Below are 17,592 nucleotides of genomic sequence, written 5' to 3' on the forward strand. Positions count from 1 at the left end.
AAAGAAAAGCCCATTACTGGGTGATAAATAAAATAAAACTCATTTTCCGATGCATTCTGTAAATCAGAACGCTAAAAAGAACCTCCAAGGCTGTATTAAAGCCGAGAAAAAACGTAACGTGAAATCAGTGTTAAAGGCCATCTCAGCATCCTTTTATCTAACCAAAATTGTAAACACACTGCTGCATTCCCAAAGCACAAAAATCCATTTACACTTTGCATACTTGAAGAGAGGTCTAATGCATTTTGAAAACCTCAGACTTAACTGCACATTTCTGCCATTTAACACAACGAGGCTTAATAAGATTTGCAGGAGGCACAAAAAGGGAAAATCGAGCCCTAAAGATGAACACACACATTTCAGGGTCCCAGCAGAGAGAGGCAAAAAAAAAACCAGTGATGGGGAAAATGTAACAGCAGGAGGGATCAAAGCAGGATAAGGGATGACCAGGAAACACAGGGACATTTGGGAAGCACAGACTCAGCACTCAACTCCTTGCAATAGTTCTCTGAGCAATTAGCAGATGATTTGTAGCAGTGACAGAGAGCCAGTTTTCAAACCCAGTTCCCAGAAGGATGTTATTTTTGGTGGATAACTGAATTCCAGAGCTACACAGGTCGTTTTAGCTTTGGGCAGCACAACCAGACAGACAAACTGTGCAGGAAAAGGCGGCTTGGGCTGCACAGGTTGGTGCTGCTCCGCTCAGGAACACGGGGACAACCTCCCTGGAGAGGCTGGTCCATCCTCAGGGTACTTACATCTCTCCATCCTGCTCTGGTCACCACTCAACAGCATGGCAGCACCTCTAGCTGAGAGACACGAGTTTAAATTTCGGAATACAGCAAGAGAAAGCTCTGAAACCACACAGATATGAACTCAGAAAGATGGGTCTGAAGACATCTAAGACTTGGAGCTGTTTGAAGTGCTGGGTCCTGCCCTTTGGCCACAACAACCCCCGGCAGCTCCAGGCTGGGCCAGAGGGGCTGGAGAGCAGCCAGGCAGGGAGGGAGCTGGGAGTGGGGATGGACAGGGAGCTGAACAGGAGCCAGAGGGTGCCCAGGGGGACAAGAAGGCCAATGGATCCTGGCCTGGCTCAGGAACAGGGTGGCCAACAGGGCCAGGGAAGGGATTCTTGACCTGGACTCAGCACTGGGGAGGCCACCCCTGGAGTGCTGTGTCCAGCTCTGGGCCCTCAGCTCAGGAAGGACATGGAGGGGCTGGAGCAGGTCCAGAGGAGAGCAACGAGGCTGGGGAAGGGACTGGAGCACAAGTGCTGTGAGGAGAGGCTGAGGGAGCTGGGGCTGTTCAGCCTGGAGAAGAGGAGGCTCAGGGGAGACCTCCTCACTCTCTGCAACTCCCTGACAGGAGGGGGGAGCCAGGGGGGGGTTGGTCTCTTTTCCCAGGCAACTCTCAGCAAGACAAGAGGGCTGGGTCTTGAGCTGTGCCAGGGGAGGTTTAGGTTGGATATTAGAAAGAATTTCTTTGCAGAGAGGGTGCTGAGCCTTTGGAATGGGCTGCCCAGGGAAGTGGTGGATTCTCCATCCCTGGAGGTTTTTAAGCTGAGACTGGATGTGGCATCAGTGCCATGGGCTGGGAACCACAGCGGGGTTGGATCAAGGGTTGGACTTGATGATCTCAGAGGTCCCTTCCAGCCCAGCTGATTCTCTGATTCTGTGATTCTATGATTCTATGATTTATGAAGTCATCCCTGTAACCAGCCATCCACCATCCATGGACTTATCCCTCACAATTACCCAGTGGGTTTTGATCTCTCCACTGACACCTGCGTGTCCTGCAAAGGCTGCAGAAGCACTGAACAGTGAGTTTGTGGTCTTAAAACCCTCCTGAAACTCTCTGCCCTGTTCCCAGCACTTAAACTCCCACAGCCTCTTGAAGCCCACGATGCCGAAGCATAAACTCAGAGAATATTTTTCCCTCTGCTTAGAATTAGAGAGGCAGACATCAAGCTTGGTTTAAAGTGGTGTACACACAGCAGAAAGCTGAGAGCTTATCCACAAGTGGTCTAAGGCATGGCACAAACTCAAATGACTCAACACAACAGATGCTCTTTATACCTGTCTGACTTTCTGTACAACGTGCTTTGATCCAAAAGCTTTTATGGCAACATTTGAGCCAAAGATCACTGGGGAAAACAGGGTCCTGTTGACTCCAGAAAGCCCTGGATCAGGTTGGTAGAGGGAGGAACTGACTATCAGGTCTGGAGTCAGGAATGTAAAATACACATGCTCAAAATTAAAAATATGCCTCCTGTGCACTCAGCCTGATAAGTTATGTTAATTCTCCCCCTCAAAAATGCCTTTTAGCGTTGGGAACACGGGGTCAGCCCAGGAAACCCCTGCCCATGGCTTTGAACCCCTCTGGACATCACATGTTGCCAAGACGACCCACAGGGAAGGAGCCCTGCTCTGGCTGCATCAGTGGCCTGAGGGAAGGGGAGGGGGTTGAGCAGGCTGGGAGTAGATCTCCATGGAAAAAATCAGACAGTGACTTTGGAGGGGGTGATGAAATCACCAGGGATAACATTTGTCCTTTTTCCCCATTGCTGCAGCATGCCAAATTCCCTGGTTCTGACACGAAGCTCTGAGTTGTGCAAATAAATTCATAAAAACCTGGGATCCCCGCTGCAAACTGCCCTGAACTGTGCAAATAAATCCAGAAAAACCTGGGATCCCTGCTGCTAACTGCCCTGAACTGTGCAAATAAATTCATAAAAACCTGGGATCCCTGCTGCAAACTGCCCTGAACTGTGCAAATAAATTCATAAAAACCTGGGATCCCTGCTGCAAACTGCCCTGAACTGTGCAAATAAATCCAGAAAAACCTGGGATCCCTGCTGCAAACTGCCCTGCTGAGGAAAGAAACCCACTGGGGCTTCTGCACCTTTGCTTTCAGTTCTCTTGAGCATTTCCTTCTCTCTCGCCCATCTCCAGCCCGTATCCAGCAGGTGTTTCCATGGCAACGCCGTGTAAAGCCATCCTTTCCCTCTGACACGGGAGAAAATGTTGAATGGCTGAAAAGAATTGGCTTGGGAAAACCTGGAACTTCCACTAAGAATAGGCGAGGCAATAATGGGAGGTGATGGTGGAAAAGCTGCCCCGGGGGCTTTAAACCCCTCCTGGGGGGGGGGGGTCTCTTGGTGCAGCTGAAGGCAATTTGTTGTTTCTCTTTGATGAGAAGAAAGAAAGGTTTTTGTTTTCTTGTAAGATGTGGAGCAGCCCTGGCAGTGTTGTCCCTTCATTCAAGGGGACGTTCCCTTCCCCTCTTAGCAGGAAGTCTCCTAATTCCATTTTATCCCATAGAAATGATTCTGAGGGACCCAGAGGGCCAGGAAGGAGCAGCAGAGCCCCAGACTCTCCCCTAAGGAATGGCTTTGCTTGAAAGCCTATAACTCTTCCAGTAAATCAGTGTAATTTGTGCTCTGATGTCCTGCACGGCTTTACAACAAGTGACAAATCAATCATTATCCAAACATCCTTTGATAATCAGTGTGGTTCCATTAATTATGATAAATGCTTTCAGCAGCTGCAGTATGTGGACCTAATACATAATTGCTTGGGAATCATATTACCCTACTTCTCTCTTCACTTCATCAAGTACAAAGTCTCTCCAAAACCTGCCACACTCCAGCAGCTGAAGGCAGAGTTTACACAATCCACTCTTGCAAGGGTTTAATTGGAGCAAATGCAGAGTCCATTAGTATTAGTGTTATTAAATATTAAGTAATATTCCTTGAAAAGGGCCCATTACAGCTTTACAAATTACAAATATACAGGAGGACTCTCTCAGTCTCCTGACCCAGGGGATTCATTGGAGCAGTTGTTGCACAGCAACACGGTGCAGGCGATTAGGACCTCACCTAATGAGCAGCACTGCATCCAATTGGAATTGCAAGGAAATTTAGCCTGGCAGAATGCAATTACTGCCTTCTGAACCCGATTGGATCAAAGCCTGGCCCTGTTCTTCAAAAAGTGCACCTTTAAGGAGCGGGGAAAGAGCCCCAGGTGAGAAGGGGCAATTCCCACCGGTCTTAAAGACACGAGAGGGGAAGGGGCTGAGAGGCCTCGAATCAAAGGGACAAATTCAACCAACAGGTCACTGGATGCACCTTCACATGATTAAACCTCAGGGATTCGGGGCCACAGCACATCCCTGGGAGCAGGAGTTCAGCTGCCTGTTCAGACAGAACCGACATTTCTATCGGAACCCAGGACTCGTCGTCAAAATAAGACAACGTGAATTTAGAAAAGGTTATAATTCTTTTGAATTCAGAGAGAAATGGCCTCGGTGGCAGGTTTTTCCCTTGTTCAGGGTCTTTTTTTTTTTTGCCCATTTGTCACTGGGAGTGACAGGATGCTGAACTGGGTGGATTTTTGGAGCTGCTGCTCACGAGAGCGCCTGTGCTTTTATTCCCTTTCATCCCGGTGATCTGAAGGAGTCAGACCTTGGGTTTACACCCATCAGCAGGGAGCTTTAAGGGAGTTTTCCAGGGGATTTGGGTAAAGCAGAACAGCTCCATTAAATCGTGAGGGGAACCAAAATCCTGCGTCTCAGCTCTTCCTGCAACATCTGTGTTATTCCTGCAGTAACTCCTGCTGGGAAAAGCATGTTAAGATCGGTTTTAGGAGGGGAAAAAGCTTAGTTGTTTGGAAAGTTTAAAGAAAAGTGGGCGTGGAATAAATATTTGGATAGATCAAAGCAGCACAGGGAGGGGGCAGGAGCGGCTCCTGGGGGTTCCTCATCCAACAGGGACAGGGAAGAAAAGATGATGGAGCAGCTGGACCAGAGCCTGGAAATTTTAGCACAGTGGGAAATCTTAGGGAAAAAAATGTGCAGGAAGGCTGGAATGAAGGGTTCAGCTGAATTGCAGCCTGGCCTCCCCAGAAGAATCAGGAAAATCAGGATCCAGACCCCAAACCAGCCAGGTCTGAGCAGGAGCCTCAAGGAAACTCCTGTGGTGCTCAGTCCAACTGGGAGTGCAGTTGCCCTGGGAGGAAGGACAACAATTGTCACCAAAAAGCAATATTTAAAGCATAAAGACAAGCAGAAATTCTGCTTAGAGGACTCCTTAGAGTGGATTTCCCCCCCCAAATTTGACTTTTTAAGACGGAATTTTCATGAAAATAACGAGGGCTGTATAAATTCTGAGTCTGAACATCCTGTTCCCAGTGCTCTGCACTTCCAGACATCCCTTTTACAGGTAAAGGGATCCTCCTATTTGGATGCAGGCAGAAGGAGATTTTGCAGAGGGATTTAGAAAAAAACTAATATTTGTATTTTCAGAAAAAAAACCCACTTCAGAATAAAGGAGACAGAGCAGACACAAACCTGGGGAGACTCCTGGAGCACCTCCATGAGGTCCTTTCTCCTGATTTTCACCACCTTATTCTTTAGGCTTCAACCAGAGCTTTTCCTTTTCTCATCTACACGAGTTCTCCTGAGGAATCTGTGTCCTCAGATCCTCAGGGATCCACCCTGGTGTGTCCCCACCTGTCCCTTTCCTGCTTTCAGGGATGTACATCAGCCCAGTTCCAAGAGTTGTATTGCTTTTTAGCAAAGAGGGGTTTAACTCTGTATTTTCACCAGTTTTCCCTAAACCTTTTGGCATTTAATGATCTGAAAATAAACCCTCTTTTGTATTTGGTGTGGTTTTGGAGTCTAATTTAGAAATGGTTTGAGAAGAGCTTTTTTTCTTCCTTTTTAGCCTTTATATCAGTCATTTCATCTGATATATGATAAGCTCAGATGAGTTTAAACTGATTCATCCTATTTTGTAATGTTTAAATGTACTTTGCTGGAGCTCCATCATAATGTCACACACTTTTAAAATGAATAATTCATCCTGCCCACCTTTTCTGAAATGCCAAAAGGATACTGAGCCTTACCAGGGAGAAGCAAATACCTTTACTTTAAAAGTACACAAGGAAACAATATAATTTAAGAACAAATACCAAGCCCGGCTGCACCACTGCAGATCTCAATACTGGGATCTCACCTGGGAGAACAAGCTGGAGCCCTGAAGGGAGGGAAGAGGTGCTTTTCCAGGGAAGGGTCAGCTCTGCATTAGGCACTGATGGCTCTGGGCTTTCTAAAGGGAATCAAGGAATATCTGGGAATCAGTGACAGGCCCAGATAAGAGTCTGGGAGCAAAGGCCTGTCAAGGAGCTGTGTGAGGAAGGACATTGATTTTCTCCCCGTGCTGGCACAGGTTCAGGGAGAGCTCTGGCAGTTCTATATTTAGCTGCTGGATTAGGTACCTCACTACTGGCCAGGTAGAGCTTTGTCAGTTCTGAGCCCAGCAGGGATCAGGTCGAGGTTCTGGAAGGGATGTGTGTGGAACCGCCGTGTGCCGACCGGAATAAAACACAGGGATGGGGAAAGGAGCCCGGGGAACTTCCAGTAACAGGCAGCAGAGCCTCCCCCAGCTGCAGAGCACCAAGATTTCCTGTGGCCACGCTGCAAGGGCCCACTCTGACCTGGTGACACCAACCCTCCACCCCAGGGCAGGGGGCAGGTGGTCCATGGGATGTTTGTCACTCCCAGAAACAGCACCGAGCTCCCCGGGAACAACACTGGGAACTCCCCAGCCACAGGGATGGAGGAAGATGAAGGGAGCAGAAACCCCACCCCGGGTCTTTGGGGAAAGAGGGTGTGCCAGGAAAAGGGGCACAAAGATGATTGGAGTGATGGAGAGAATTTCCTCCTGTGAGGAAAGGCCAGGAGGGTTGGGATTGTTCAGCCTGGAGAAGAGAAGGCTCTGGGGTGACATCAGAGCCCCTTCCAGTGCCTAAAGTCTCCAAAAGAGCTGGAGAGGGACTTTGGACACGGGCCTGGAGCAACAGGACAAAGGGGAATGGCTTCACATGGACAGGGGCAGGGTTAGATGGGATACTGGGAAGGAATTCTTCCCTGGGAGGGTGGGGAGGCCCTGGCACAGGTTGCCCAGAGAAGCTGTGGCTGCCCCTGGATCCCTGGAAGTGTCCAAGGCCAGGCTGGATGGGGCTTGGAGCAACCTTGGCTAGTGGAAGGTGTTCCTGCCCATGGCAGGGGGTGGGATGAGATGAACTTCAAGGTCCCTTCCAACCAAACTGTGATTCACTGATAAGAAAAAGGGGTCCCAAGCCCACATTCCCTTGGATTACACATTTTACCTTAATTCCAGAGCAGAAAGAAGCATCTCACTCGTTCACCCCTGGCTGGAGTCACTTCAGGACTGACCCTGCTTTGCTCACAGCCCTTCGTGTGCCCGGCAGGAATTTTCTGGAAATGTCAAACAACCCCCTTTGCCCCAGGGTAGCTCCGAGGGGAAGGCAGGAGGCTGCACTGCTGGCAGGGCAGAGGAGTGAGCAGGGCCATGTGCCAGCACTGCCTGGCCTCCAGCAGCCCCCTGTGCCTCGTCCCAGCCCATTTCCAGCCCCTCAACACCCATAAACCCATCGTTACCCAGCCCCGGTATCCGAGGGCCTAAATCTTAATTTGTGTTTCATAAATATTTGATGCCAGGGTATTTTTACTGAATCACAGAGAAGGCAGGAGATGAACTCTCCAGTGGAGATACTAAAGGCATCTGATCACTTCTGCTGAGCATTTGCAGCACTACTGGGTGTTATCACTCACCACTTCAGACACTGCCAGCAAGAGCAAGGCAAGGACAGACCTGTATCACACAGCCTTGCTTTTGTGGAGACAAGGCTTTCAGCAAGCCCAGATCACCTCTCCAAAGTTAGGAAAAAGCCTCTCCAAACACCTTATGAAACTGGAATAAATAAAAATTAGAGCAAACTAAAAAAAAACTATAAAACTCAGGAGTCATTTTCCATCAAGGGCCCCAGTGCTGCTCATCAAACATTGAAGAGCAGTCTGGGAATATCTGAAAAAATGACCTCATTGTCATTCTTCAAATCTTCCCTTCAAGCCTCAGAGCCCAGAGGTTCTTGTGAAAGTACATGAGATGAGTCTGGAGTCCTGTAACCACAGGTTTGCACTTTCCCCAGTGGTTTTTTCACTTCCAACTTTCTTGTTTTATATGGTTGAAATGCAGAGCAAATTCGATGGCAAGAACCCCTGGACATTCACCCAGGCTCTTACTAAAGTAACTTGTGCAGGGAAAGGGAACAATGAGATGTTTGGTTTTAGTATCAGTTGCAAACCTCCCAGAGTTTCAACTCTGGGAGATAAATAAACCAAAAAAAGCATTGTGGACATGCTGTGGACATTTCCCAGATAGACCTAATTGTCAGCACATTTTGGGGCAGGACTAAGTGAGAAGTGTTTAGACCTCAGCTGAGGAATCTGCCAGTGATGCCTTGAAATGACTGAAATGAAATGATTGAAATAAAATGACTGAACCTTCATTGGTGGCTAATTAATCTCAGGGGGATGATTAGGAGCACTCTGAACCCTGATGAGAAATTAATGGGTGTGGGCTCCCTTAAAAATAGGGTAGGGAAAAAACAAAACCATCAACCAGAAGCTGTGTCCTGATCTTGGGCAGAGAGAGCTGGGGAGGGTGACAGAAAATGATGGTTACAGAGAGCTCTGGGCAGGGGCTCCTGGGGTAATTCCCATGGGATTGGGTTGTTTCTGACGTGGTACCTGTGCACTGATGAACCAGAGCTCAGGCTCCACATCACGGGGATGAGGGAGTGAGGTGATTGCTGAGGGTTCACAAGGTTTTATGTTGTGTGAACAGACCTGGGAGCTGCTGCAAAAAGAGATGCTGACAGGAAGCTGAACAGGAGCCAGAGTGTGCCCAGGTGGCCAAGAAGGCCAGTGGATCCTGGCCTGGCTCAGGAACAGGGTGGCCAACAGGGCCAGGGAAGTGATTCTGCCCCTGGACTCAGCGCTGGTGAGGCCACCCCTGGAGTGCTGTGTCCAGCTCTGGGCCCTCAGCTCAGGAAGGACATGGAGGGGCTGGAGCAGGTCCAGAGGAGAGCAACGAGGCTGGGGAAGGGACTGGAGCACAAGTGCTGTGAGGAGAGGCTGAGGGAGCTGGGGGGGCTCAGCCTGGAGAAGAGGAGGCTCAGGGGAGACCTCCTCACTCTCTGCAACTCCCTGACAGGAGGGGGGAGCCAGGGGGGGGTTGGTCTCTTTTCCCAGGCAACCATCAGCAAGACAAGAGGGCTGGGTCTTCAGCTGTGCCAGGGGAGGTTTAGGTTGGATATTAGGAAGAATTTCTTTCCAGAGAGGGTGATCAGCCTTTGGAATGGGCTGCCCAGGGAAGGGGTGGATTCTCCCTCCCTGGAGGTTTTTAAGAAGAGACTGGATGTGGCATCAGTGCCATGGGCTGGGAACCACAGCGGGGTTGGATCAAGGGTTGGACTTGATGATCTCGGAGGTCCCTTCCAGCCCAGCTGATTCTGTGATTCTATGATCTCCTGCTGGGTGACTTCTCTGAACCCAGGGGCTTAAGTCTGGAAAACCCCTTCCTGAAGAGCCCTCTGCCATGGACAGGTCGTGTCTGTGCTGCACAGAGGGAATCAGGGATTCACAGCATGGTTTGGATTGGAAGGGACCTCTCATCTCATCCCACCCCCTGCCGTGGGCAGGGACACTTTCCACGAGCCCAGGTTGCTGCAAGACTCATCCAACCTGGCCTTGGACACTTCCAGGGGTGGGGATTCCACAGCCTCTCTGCACAGCACCCCTCAGCAGTGGGGTCTTTGGTAAAGGGTGGGAGGGAGAAACACCTGAGCAAATGAGACACTCAGTGCTCTGCATCCTGCTGCTGCAGGTGGCCTGTCTGCTGCCAACCCTGCTCCAAGTGAAAAACGAGCCTGTCTCATCCCTCCCAGGGCCCAGACACACCCTTGGGAGGGAAATTAAATCTCCTGCAGCTCCTTTGGGGCACAGCCCTGCCTCCCCAGCATCCTGTTGTCTCCAGGTTTGTCTGGCCCACTTAGGAGGAAGCACTGGGGACCTGACTCCTGTCCAAAAGTAAAATCAAAAGACCATATGGTGTAGGTTTAAGCATTTGGCTACTGTTTGAGCTTGGGAAGAACAGACAGCAACTAAGATTTGGATGCCAGTGAAAGCTCAAGGTCCAGCCACAGAAAGTCCATTCCTAGGGGATAAGACTTGTTTAATGTAACTAAATTACCCTTCCATGGCTTCACATTCGTTGGAGGAAATCGTGTGTGATATTTATCTATACATGTGTCTATATGATTGAACAATGTTCTTATAAAGACTAAGCAGCAGATCAATGGGGAGATGTCCCTTTCCTATACAATCCACTCCTCTCAGAGCAGGTTGTTTATACCTGGAGATGACAGAAATCCATTCCTTTTGGATGAATCAAAGTCCTGCCAAGGCCTGGGCACCTCGATGCCCAGTGGGAGAAGCAAGGCAGAATTCACAGGTAAACAAACAGAAGGTGGGCCATGGGAGATCAGGAATTCATTAACAGCTTTTAAGGCCAGAAGGGAAATTGTGATCACCCTGGGACTGGCTGTTCAGCAGCAAAAGGCCAAACACCCACGTACCTGTAGCTCTGCCATAACCACAATGGGCTTGTGACTAATTTGCTCACTTTTGAAAATCAGTCATGTTTTCTATCAGGTTCAGCCCCTCTTTTTTACTGTCATTATTTATTCTCCCCACAATAATCTGAGGGAGCATGAGGAAAGGGAGGCTCCACAGCTGGCCAGGGAACAAAAGCCAGCAGCAGCAGCAGCATCCTCCCCTCACCTCGTGCCAAGGTCTGTAACATTTTGTCACCTCTGCTGTGACAAAACATAGGTGTTCACCACAAAGGCCATAACTACAATGGCCTCATGACTAATTTGCTCACTTTTGAAAATCAGTCATGTTTTCTATCAAGTTCAGCCCCCCCCTTTTTACTGTCATTATTTATTGGGTGACTCGATTTACTCCTTTCCTCCACCCCAGGCTACCAGGGATGTTTCCAATAGTTTCCAAGAAATATTCTCTGCTCCAAAAGCTTCCCCTGTTCAAGAGGAGAGGATTTCAAAGTAGGAGTGACCCACTGTGCTGATGAAAAACAGGGGCACCCAGACTGACTCCTGAACCCTGTTTCTGATTCAGCAAAGCAAATCAGCATTGATTTAAGCAGTGCTTACAGTAAGGCAGGTGCTTAAGTGCTTTCCTGGATGATGACTAGGACTCTGAGGGCCTCGATGGATCCAGCCCAGAATTTCCCTGTGGCTGTGAAGTCTCTTCTGTTACGTTTTGCTATAATTCTGTCGCTTCATGCAGAATATCCAGCTTTGTCTCTCACCAGCCATCTGCAAAAAGAAGCCAAATAAAACCCTGTAATGACGTCTCACTGCAGAATTTTTTCCCACCATCCATGTTTTGGGCACCTTTGGCCTCACCTCCCCCATAGCAAATGACCTTTCCTGCACCTCATGGCTATGGTCTGTTAACACCAAGTTTTACACTGCATTCATATTCCCCATGACATGACTTAAAGCTGAAGCAAGACAAGGGCAAAAGGTCTAAAAAAATCCAGTTATAGCTTCTTTATGAACGATGATTCCACTTAAGAACTGGAAAGTGCTATTCAAGGGAGGATAAAAGATACCCTCCATAGGAACACATAAATTTAGGAAAGGACACACAGTTTTCATGACTCACGGGAGGATTTACTATCTCTGTTGTCTCTTATCACTCCAGTTTAAACCTCAGCTGTTGCAAATGATTTCAAATTAAATTTCTGGGGTAGAAATATGCAGAAAATGAGCCCCAGTGCTAAAGCAGGGGCTTGGCTGTGTGGAGCCTACGTGACCACAGGATCCTTGTGCCTCAGCAAAGGTTGTGAGTCATCCAGCTGCTGCTGGAGTAAGTTAATAAAAGAGAGAGGGCAAACATCCTGTTTTGTTCTTAATTCCTATCATTGACTAAGATGTAGCTTAATTAACCAACCAACCTTCTCTCCCTGTTGGACAGTCTATCACCACTTCCACATGTGAAACACTAGACAGGATCACAGAATATCCTGAGCTGGAAGGGACACACAGGGATCATCCAGCCCAGGCCCTGCACAGGACACCCCAAAATCCCACCCTGTGCCTGAGAGTGTTGTCCAAACGCTCCTTGAGTCTGGCAGCCTTGGTGCTGTGCCCACTGCCCTGGGGAGCCTGGTCAGTGCCAACCACCCTCTGGGGGAAGAACCTTTTCCTGATACCCAAACTAACCCTGCCCTGACACAGCTCCAGCCCTTCCTTGGGGTCTTGACCCTGGTCACAGAGAGCAGAGATCAGTGCCTGCCCCTCCACTTCCTCAGTCTCATTAAATACTGTTCTTTATACTAAAAAGCCCCATCACAGCATCACCACAACAACTGAACCAGTCAGTGGTCCAGGCAGAAATGGCAAAGATGCAACAGGGCAGAGAGGCTGAGGTACCCCCTCAGCTCTGGAGCTCGTGTCTTTCTCGCTCATAAAGTGGCATCAAAACCATGTGTGGAGCAGAGCTAATTCTTGCTGAATCATTCCAAGGCCTTTTTCCTGCTTCTAAATTATCCTTAACCCGGCTGCTCTCCTGCCACATGCACGAGCACACAGCATTTCTCAGCTGAAACACAAAGCAGGCAAATCCTCATCTGTGAGCTGCTGTCAGGCTCTTCCCTGCTAATATTCCTTTGGTCTGTAAGCCTGTGACTCCAGTGGGATGCCTGGCACCCCCAGCTGCAGGGGAACAGCTCTGCTTGCTGGGATTCTGAGTAGCCACTTTCCTCCCAGCTGACTGCTGGCAGGTATTTCATAGAATCACAGGAGAATTTGGGTTGGAAGGGACCTGAAAGCTCATCCAGTTCCACCCCCTGCCATGGGCAGGGACACCTTCCACTAGCCCAGGTTGCTCCAAGCCCTGTCCAACCTGGCCTTGGACACTTCCAGGGATGGGGAGTCCACAATTTACACAATTTATCTCAAACACTCCTCTCAGTACCTGGAGGCAGGTGGAAGCACCTGGAAAGGTGTTGTAGTCCAGGAGAACATCTCAGCTGCCACTGCAGTGTGTCAAATGCTTCATCTGCTTCTCCTCCCACTGGCAAGATGGGAGCCCGGGCTGGGAACTGGGACTGGGAACTGGGACTGGGCACCTGCCAGACACACCCTGCCAGTCCCAGCAGGGAAAACAGGGAGAGGAGGTAAAAACCTCCCAGCAACCAAAGTAATAGAGAAGAGGAGATTTTTTGTGTTTGACAGCTAGGTGAATAATCATCCCAAATTCCCTGCCTCTCCCTAATCCCCTGCTGAGTCACTGGGGCCCTGTTGATACCCCGGACTGGGTGACTCCTCTCTCAGAGGCTGCCAGGGAATTTTGCCATATGGCAACAAGGAGATTTGATTAGTTGACTGTTTCCTATTTGTTTTAATTAGTAGTTTATTAGCCATATGTTAAATTGCACATTTCAACCACTCAGCAGTGTTATTGGAAGTCAGAAAGTATCTGGATGGGGCTTCTGTTGCCTCCTGAGCCACGTGGGTATTTGCTTTGGGTGTAGTGTCACCTGGTGGGTGGGCAGGAGTGCCCTCCCTTGTCCCAGACTGTCCCATCTCATCTCATTTCACCTCTTCTTGTTGGATTTAATCTCATCTGCCACCTCTGCCAGCCCCAGGCATGGGAGAAGGTCAGACCTCTGGCTTCCTCCCAGAGCCACTTGTCACACTGGAGGATGCTGGTGGCATTCCCAGGCTCTGGAAGCCCTGCTGTCACACACAGGGGGACCTCCAGGGAGAGCCTCCCTCCCAGAGGGGTGATTTGGTGCTGCTCTATCTGAACAGCAGATGAACAGGAGCTGGAAACCTCTGTGCTAATCACCCTGCAGTGTTTGCACCTCTTTGTTTCTGCATTCCCATCAATCAGCCATATAAAAGTTAATGGGAAATAGATAAAGCAGGTCATAAACAGCAACAGCAGAGCTTCATTTTAAACCTCACTACAATATCCACAAGGGTCTGAGAGCAGTTTTCCCTCAGCAGAGGCTTTTATTGCAGGCACATTCTGGCACCATGGATTTCACCAGCACACAGCTCTTTCTAAGAGCAGCTAAACCAGCTATTAAACAAGTCCCAAACACCATCCCACTTCTTGTCAGGAAACCATTGGAAAGGTACTTGCAGGAGATGACTGAAAACACCACCAGAAAGTACCGGGCACCTCAGGAAACATCCCAGTGCCCTTCACCACTATCACATTAGGTGTCAAAGTAACTGCACAGAATTAAACACCTAATTCTGGTTTACTGGCCAGGCTAATTTGTTTAAATTTGGGGTTTTTTCTTTTCTTTTTTTTTCCCTGGGAGAACTGTGAACATCAATTTATACCATGCTCTCAATGACCTCTCCATGACTAGTTCTCTCCTTCACAGAAACGTTAAATATTTTGTTTCACACTTGCACCTTCTCCTGGAAAACATCTTTACAGTAGGTTTTCCTGATTCCCATGCAGGTTAGAAATTCAGATTCCTACATGTTGGGGTTGACTTTGTATCCCATTTTCCCCCATCAGTTCAAACTGCAGTAACTTTGCTCTTTCAAACACCGTCTTTAATCAACACGTTCCTCTGATCTGCTCCCATGCACCTGCTCCCTGTGTGGGCTCAGATCAATTTTTAGATTCCAGTGACTGACACATGTTTAAAATACCTTTCAGCTGCAGGTTTACAATAGATCCCAGGTACAGATTTGCAAGGGCAGATGATGACAGCCCCAAAAACCACCCGCGCTGTGGAGGCCACGCCGTGGGTTGGGAGTGAAGTGCTCACCCCCACGCTGTGATGGGAGCAGGGGGGAGACTCCAGCACCCCTGCAGCAGCTCCAGGGGCTCTTAGAATCACAGAATAGAATCCTAAAGGTTGGAAAAGTCCTCCAAGATCATCAAGCCCACCCTTTGAGTGAGTTCCACCGCTCCCACATGGCAAAGGAACCACTTCACTTCCTCCAGCCCAGCAGAGCCATGGGGGCTTTCCAGGAGCCCAGGGCTGAGCACAAAGCCCTGACTTTATTAGATAACCCTGAGCAGAGCAGAAATGCTGCTTTTCCATAGCTCAGCAACGGAGTTTCTTGAGGAATGGTGTCCCACTGCCCTCAGAGCAATTAGTTAGTGCTCCACACCCTCTCCCCAGCCTGGGGAGCTCTCCCTAATAATCTCCCCACAATAATCTGAGGGACCATGAGGAAATGAGGCTCCACAGCTGGCCAGGGAACAAAAGCCAGCAGCAGCATCCTCCTCCCCTCACCTCGTGCCAAGGTCTGTAACATTTTGTCACCTCTGCTGTGACAAAACACAGATGTTCACCACGAAGGCATCACAAAACACTGCTGAGGGAAGGAGGTTCTGATTAGCAGGCCCTGGAGAGGGAACTGTACCCCACAGTGAATCCTGGAGCTTGTTCACACTGCTCTTCCCTTGCTCCCATCAATCCAGCCAGCCCAAGCCTGGGTGCAGTGGTACAGAGGCAGCTCCTGTTCTCCAGGAACCAGCTCCCTGCTGGGAATCAAACACGGCTCAGCTCACTCTCATCCCTGAGCCCTTTCCAGCTCCTGTGTTCTCCCAGGTAGCTCTGACCCAGCTCTCTCTGAGCCACTGGAATAGTAGACCTCCACTGTGACCCAGGGTGAGTGTGAGCAGTGCCAGGCTGGGGTGGGAGCACAGGTACCACCACCCTCTCCGTGGCTGCAGTGCCTGTGCCACGCTGGGCAGCTCAGCACACCTCTGGAGACTGAGTTGCTCAACGTTTTGGGAAGTAGGATCCCCCAAACCCCGCTCTGCCCGTGGTCTTTCCCCACAAAACAAATCCCACCATCCCACTCATCTGCTTTGCCCTGCAGAGGAATCAGTGACGCTCCTCCTGCAGCACAAGATGCTCGTCTGTGCAGAGGCAGTGAGACAAAACTCCCTCTAAGGAGGGATGAGAATCTTCCTGTTTACTCAGCCCAGCATGTGAGAGATGATAATGTCACTGGTCATGTTAGTAAACACTGACAAATGTGACACAACGTGCAGTTGATCCTTGGAGCCTGCTGAAACCAAATATTCTGTCTGATTCGGTAACAAGAACAGAGAGAAACATGCTCTGTGCCCTCCGTGGAGTCATATTAAATATTTAAAGTTACTTACTGAATACACACAGGGTCTGAACTTCCAGCTGATCACTGGAACACACAGATTCTGGGGGAGAATGTGGAAAGGCAGGCATGCCAGCAGCTCCAACTGGGTGTGAACGACTGGAAGCTATCCTTCAGCTGGGAAGTAAGACAAATGAGTCTGTATTAAAGCATCAGATAAGAAAAGATGTTCCCTTTATTAAAAAATAGCAGTACATTCTTTACATTTAGCATAAAATCTGCTGTAATTACCTAGCAGTTGGAAAGCAATTTGCAACAGGCTTTATTGTTCAGCATCTGTACCAAATTCTCAGGGAAACATCCACCAGGGAATAAAGGAAAATGAGATGTGCCACAGTAACTACAACATTTAAACGCTGGCACAATGGAAATTTCAGGGAGGTTTAAACGAGCTCCAGTGCAATTCTACTTCTGTGTTGCTGTTTTTGTTTTGTTACTTAAAGGGCTCTGGGTTTGACTTCAGCTTCTTTCTCTCCTGTGTACACACACCCACCAGGAGTGCTATAATCCACACTAAACTAGTAGGGTTGTGTTACAAAAGAAATATAATCGTCAAAATTAAAACTAAATCTATTGAAGCCACAGAACAAGAAACATTCTGGCAGGTGCCACCACCAGGACTCGACTGTTAATCAAGCCTGTGCCTCTTTGGGTTTAATTTCTACAATAAAGGGAAAAAGTAGTGACTAAAGGCTTGCAAATTCATCCCAGCATCCCAGGAATAACTGTTTCATCCAGTGGAGGAAACTGGAGCTCACACAAGGTTCTGTGGATGAAGGAAGGTACATTTTACTCCTGCTTAGCCTGGTATAAATTCAGCACGAGCGAGACAGGCAGCTGAGCTGGGATGGGAATAAATCACTTCAAGTTTGTATCAGTTTTTAAAAAAAAAAAAAAAAGACAGGAAGAGTTCTAGTTCTGCTCTCCCCCAGGCAGGAGTGCACACATGAGGTCATCCAGGAGTCCTGAAACCTGTGCCATGCAGGAAGAGAACACAATCCTGGTGCTCTCCAAGCAGTTCCAAACTTCCCAGGGGACCTCACGTGTCACACAGTGAGAACCAGGAATTTATCGGATGCCTGTTTATTCCCCCTTTCTTTCCCTTTTCCCTGATCAAATAACATCCCTCCCGATCTAATTTTAGACCATCAAATAAAATGGGAATGGAAGGAAATTCAAGGAATTGCAAGGAAACATATACTCTGCTCTGCTCCAGCCCAAACAAATCCATTCCTTTTGGCAACGAGGATGTGACTGTGAGAGGGCTTGGAATTGAGGAATATTAACGAATTCTTTATGTCCTTCTCCCAGCACAGGGTGACGTTTCAGAACCCTGCCTCTTTGCTCCCCTGCATCGCCCTGCCCAGTGTGCCCTGGAGCCTCCAGGCAGGTTATTAGTCTTACAAAATGCACAGGATTAGGAGCACGTCTTTAAGCTCCACAGGCTGAGTTCTGCTCAGCGTGATTGCGTGGATAC

The 17,592-nt window shown here is 48.9% G+C and overlaps 1 protein-coding gene and 1 long non-coding RNA gene across 5 annotated transcripts in view; both read left to right on the top strand.

Moving 5' to 3' along the window:
* The window catches only part of KCND3 (potassium voltage-gated channel subfamily D member 3), a 101,611-nt gene that overhangs the window by 36,896 nt on the left and 47,123 nt on the right, over positions 1–17,592 (top strand). The window lies entirely within an intron of this gene.
* LOC113987925 lies at positions 1,632–5,662 on the top strand. Its single transcript, XR_003540720.2, has 2 exons — positions 1,632–1,819; positions 2,952–5,662. It is a non-coding gene; the product is annotated as an uncharacterized LOC113987925 (long non-coding RNA).

Source organism: Pipra filicauda, unplaced genomic scaffold (assembly GCF_003945595.2).
Source record: "Pipra filicauda isolate LSUMZ 115617 unplaced genomic scaffold, ASM394559v2 scaffold249_size1133689_pilon, whole genome shotgun sequence".
NCBI lineage: Eukaryota > Metazoa > Chordata > Aves > Passeriformes > Pipridae > Pipra > Pipra filicauda.